The sequence below is a fragment of the Anastrepha ludens genome, chromosome 3 (assembly GCF_028408465.1).
Source record: "Anastrepha ludens isolate Willacy chromosome 3, idAnaLude1.1, whole genome shotgun sequence".
In the NCBI taxonomy this organism is placed as follows: Eukaryota; Metazoa; Arthropoda; class Insecta; order Diptera; family Tephritidae; genus Anastrepha; species Anastrepha ludens.
Window position 1 is genome coordinate 114942509 of NC_071499.1, and position 6000 is coordinate 114948508.

The window sequence follows — 6000 nt, forward strand, 5'->3', positions numbered from 1 at the left end:
GATGAAAAATGGATTCATTACAGCAATCCATAGAAAAGAAAGTCATGGGGACTGCCTGGTCATGCTTCTACGTTGTCGCCTCGGCCGAATATTCACGCTGCGAAGGTTATGCTATGTATTTGGTGGGACCAAGTTGGTGTTATTTATTATGAACTTTTAAAACCAAGCGAAATCATCACTAGGGATCGGTATCGACATCAATTGATGATCAATTGAGCCGAGCACTGCGCGAGAAGCGGCCGCAATACGCGGAGAGGCATGAAAAAGTGATTCTACAGCATGACAACGCTCGGCCTTACATTATCAAATCCGTTAAAACCTACCTGGAAACACTGAAATGGGAAATCCTACTCCACTCGCCATTTTCTCCAAATAATGCGCCGTCCGATTATCCCCTGTTCCGATCGACGGCACATGGTCTAGCTGACCAGCAGTTCCATTCATATGAATGCATTAAAAAATGGTTTGATCCGTGGATAGCCTCAAAAGATGTACATTTTTACCGCGACGGTATACGAGATCTACCAGAAAGATGGGGAAAGTGGTATCCAGATATGTGTAATACTTTCAATGATTCACTTGTAATCATTTTTTCAGAATAAAGTTGTATTTTCATCAAAAAAAACAGCGAAAACTTAGTTGTTATTCCTTCTATAAAAAATTTTTCTTTTGGCGCATTTTTGGCGCTGCTGGACCTACGTAACACCTTAACATTAAAATTTCATAAAAAAATTAAAGAAACCCTACATTGACAAAGTTGGCAGATCCAATTGAAACTAATATTTAGTTGAATTTCTCAAATTTTATATTACGGTAGCACAATGGCGCGGCATTGAGTCCACCAATTGCTCACATCGCTGCTTCGGAATCTGCCAGCACACATGTTTAACAATTTCCCAAAATTTTTGACTGTTGCTCGATTTGTCATTGTGTACAAATCTTTTTAAGTCCCCCCATAAATTTTCTATAGAGTTGAGGTCGGGGGACTGAGCTAGCCATTCCATAGCCTCAATTTTGCATATTTGCGGGAAACCAATCCTTGGTTTTACGACACGCGTATTTAGGATCGTTATCCTACTGGTAGACCCATTTTATTGGCATTTCCTCTCTGCAATATGGCAACATAGCATTCTGCATTAATTCCACATAAATATTGGTGCCCCTTTAATGACATCAATTTTTTGTATGGGGCCTGCGCCATAATGCTCGTATAAGAATCATTCCCATACAATAATTTTCGAGCCCCCATGTTTAATGGTTTTTAGAGCGTATTGTGGCTGATTTTCAATGCCAGCTGGACGTCTAACATATTGTCGTGAAACCGTTCACCATACAAAACTATTTTAAACTCATTAGACCTTAAAATATTACGCCACATGTCAGCCGTCCAGCTAGCATTTTTTTTTTTTTTTGCAAATTTGAAACGTTTTGCCTTATGTTTTGGTGTCAGTAGTGGTTTTTTGGGCTGCGAGCTGCTTAGTAGTCTTCTGAGTACGGTCATGTCAGAAACATTTATGTCACCTCTTTTTTAATTTGTATGGCAGACTTCATAGGATTCTCTTTGGAGCACTTTACAATACTGTGAGCGTCTTGCAAGGAAGTTTTTCGTTTACCTACTCTATTTTCCGGCTATTCCACATATTTAATTGCATTTAAAATGATTTTTGCTGAGCATGAAAGAGTATTTTGTATGTATGTGTTAGATCTTCCATCTGCTCTCGCTTTCAGAAGCTGCTTTCGTTATTCTTTAGTGCTGTGTTTGGCTCGACCCATTATAAAAAAATAAGAAATATATGCATGAATCTCACTAAGATTAAAAAAAAAAAAGTAAATAAAAAATAAAATAATAAAAAACGTACTTTCGTCTAAATCTGTGCAAAACTGTATTAATATTCCTTGCTGCTATTTCAATGTTGCACTAAAAAAACGTAACGACACCAATAAAGAGCCGTCATTTACGTAGTTGCTAGATTTATTCAGACAAATTCCAGAAATCTGAAATCTCTTAAGCCTTCGTAGATATTTGGTATTGAAATTTTTTAAATGTAATTTCATAGGTCTCGAAAAGTGTCAAAAAATAAATAATATAACACATAGGTCAGTTTGGGATTACAACGTATTTTTATGCGTTGGATACAATTATGGGGTCCGAAAGTGCCCATTACGCTAAAGTTTCGTTAAAAGTGGAGGTAAACCCCATAAAACGTTTTTTGTTTTGCTTTTCTCAAAAGCTTTACGTACCATAGACTTCAAACTCTACTAAATTTAAAGCTGGAATCTTATTGGGTAGACAGATGACAAAGTTAAGGGGCATTTATGAACGCTCATTCAAATTTTTACTTGACAAGCGACAATTTTGTTAATTTGACAAGCAACTGATTTGTTTCAATTTTGATGTCGTTATACACGCACAATACCATTATGCAAGTGATTCTATGGCTGATTAAAAAGTTTAAATTGCTGATGAAGTTTTGAAAAATTTTGTTCAAAACTTGAAACTTTGCCATACGTGGTTTTTGTTGCAGTAAGCATCATATTTCTATAAAAAATAGTGGTGTGTTTATAATTTTGCAACGGGGTATACATAAATGAGATGAAATCATTGGGCGTACTAAGAAATAAATAGTGGTTAGAGCAAGCACCTATTACAATATATTCTTATTATGTAAGTTTTTATAATTTTGGGGCAGGAAGACTACCCTATAAATTAATGAAAACATTTGTGTGTTCCCTTCCATGTTTTTAAGTCAGCAACCGAATTTTTTCTCGATTTCCCGTCTATTGAGAGGCGACCGCTATTAGACATTATTTTTATCAATTGATATTTCTTGACCACAGTGGTCAATTAAATTCGGGTAGAATCGATGAGGTGTCATGCCGAACCTCACTCATGGAATATCTTAAAAAAAATGTAGTAAAAACAACAAAACTTTTAATGTTCCGGAGCTGCCATGTATTTGTTCACTGGTTCAGGTTTTCCCTGCAGGGATATTACATATCCGGCTAAGAAATGCATACTAGTGACAGACCGAATATCCATTTTCAATTAGCTATGACTATACAAATGTCTATAAAGGGCTTTTCAAAAGACGCGCTTAAATATTGTTTTAAAATAAAACATGCAAAAATTCAGATTCTTTCAGATTTCACTATTATATTAAAAAAAAATTTAATTGAAAATAAAAATGAAAAATGGCCTCACTTAAATGCCCACCATAAGCACGTCTACAGGTAAAATCCGTCAAGCAGTCATTTCATGAATGAATCATTGAGAACGTCGAGATGCTGAACGTCGAAGCTGAAGGTTGTTCAGCAGAATACATTGCGGTGCAGCAGCAATATTCTTAACAGAATGTCTCGTTTCTGGTGTGCCAGTCCTTTTTCTATCCTTGATAGAACCAGTTTCTTGATATTTTTCACCAATCTTCGAATTGTCGACTCATTTCGACGATTAAAAAAAATCAGGAATTTTGCGATATGTTGCTCTTAAAGATCCACCATTTTCATAATAAGTTTCAATAATTTCAACGCGTTGTTCGATTGTGACATAAATAAAAGATACGTCTAGGAATTATTCACTACTGACAGCCAAGCGTCACTTTTGAAAGACCGATATAGGTGTACAAGGTGAAGTCCAAAATAAACAAGACTGACGTCATGTCAAAAATATTTTTTATGGCGCCATCTTCTTAATGAGTTAGTGCGTTGGAAGTTACATCCCTAGCTGACTTCCAGTGAAAGCTTGGTGACATTCGGTTCAGTGGAAGCGAAGTTATTGCGTCTAAAGTGTCAGTATGTTTGTGTCATCGGTACAAAAATGAGTTTTGAACAAAGAGCTAATATCAAATTTGGTTTTAAAATCGGTAAAATCGTTTACCGAAACATTTGAATTGGTGTATAGCGATGATTGTCTAAGTCGTGCCAGAGTTCATGAATGGTTTACACGTTTCAGAGGTGGTTGTGAGGACAGAAAATCAGTAATCACCGAAAACTCCATCGAAATTGTTCGTAACTTGATCAAAAATGAACCGAAATCATTGTTGAAATTCATGGAATCGGAGTTGAATATCTCCAAAACATCGATTTATCGCATTTTAACTGATCATTTGGGCTTACGACAGGTCTGTGCATGTTTCATTCCGCACAAGCTAACTGTGTGTTGCTCAGAATTCGACATTCGAAAGACCTCATTAAAAAGGCGAGAAGGGAGGAGAACTTCCTTTACAACATTGTGACGAAACGTAGTTTTCCCAACATGAACCTGAAACTAAGCGTCAAAGTGCCGAATGGAAGACCTCAGACGAGCCACCACCTAAAAAATCGCGTTTGGAGAAGTCAAAAACCAAGTCGATGCTCATTTGTTTTTACGATTCCATGGGAATTGTCCGCAAGGAGTTAGAGCCAACGGGCCAAACCGTGAATGCAATTTTCTATTATGGCGTTTTGAAGCGTTTGTTGCATCCCACTCGTCGAATTGGCCCTGAATACCGCGAAGGACTTGTGACTGATTTTTTGACTAGAAATCGCATTTTAATCACCAATTACTCACCGTACTCGCCTGATGTGGCTCTCTGTGACTTCTACCTATTCGGAAAATTGCATTTGGCCATGAAAGCAAAACGTTTTGTGTCCGTAGAGGCCATCCAAAAGGCTTATAGCGACGTCCTGAAGGATATTCCGGTCAATGACATGAAACACTCTTTCGAAAAGCTTTTAAATCACGCAAAACAGTGTATCGAGGTCAGAGGGGACTATTTTGAATAAATAAACTCGAAGTTATCAGAAGAAAGCTCCTGACGTTTCTATTTTGGCTGACTTGTTTATTTTGGATTTCATCTTGTATGCAGTGACAGCCCATACATCTTTCAGCAAGACTCTTCCTCACACAAAGTGACAGCGACACAATTTTGGACGGCTGGAAATTGCCATGCTCACATAGCACGGAACTTATGGCGGCCTAACTCCCCAGACTTTAATCCCCTGGATTACTACGTATGGGTCGTATTTGAATGTGAAATCAACAAAAATTCTCATAACTGAAATTAGTCACACGATTCAACTTCTTTTGCAGAAATACTACAATACCTAAATATGTATGTATGTACAGAGATGCTCGTTTTCGGATCAGGAAGAAACTTAAGAAATACCGAATCTCAATTTATCCGTTTTCGGTTAATCACTATTGAATTCCTTTAAGAAATGATTTTCAAACAAGCGATAAATGGGAGGTGCTTCATTGCACTTCGAGTAATTGGTCTCTAATAAGTATATTAAAAACACACATTTATACGTATGTGTACATACAAGACATAAGTATGCATGTATGTGTATATACTACATACAAATGTTTGTATGTACATATAGCATTACCCAGTTGGCATTAGCAAAAGGGCTTCTCCAACAAAGCCTTACTGACATATCTTCCCTTAGTGGCCCAAAAAAGATGTCGCCCTTTTATTTCAGCTTCTTTAAAAACTCAATTGGAAGTTCTTTGTTCAAATGCATCCCTGTTCTGCTGCTGCAGTTTCATTCGTTTTCTTCTTGTTTCGATTTTTTTTTATTATTTTGCTATACAATTTATGCAAGAAGCTAATAAAGAAGGTTAAAGGTAAGGTTAAATAAGCTTGATTTTTAATTCAAACCACTCTACACGAGTAGAAGAAGAATTAATAGTACTTTTAGAAGAGGTATCAGGTCCAAGAAGGCGTCCGACACTATCAAACGAGACGCAATATGGCTGACGCTGAGTAGAAATGGAGTTTCCGCCAAGATAATCCGCCTCATCAAAGCCCTCTACGAGAACTCCGTACTGGCAGTGCTTCACAAAGGCGATATCAGCGATCCATTTACTACCAATGCAGGCATAAGGCAAGGTTGTCCGCTGCCGCCCCTTCTCTTTAGCCATCGTCCTTGATGACGTTATGAGCCAACTGGCCCTGCACAAAAAAGGTATCGTATGGAGTTTCAACAGAAATCTTGAGGACCTGGACAAAAAAGGTA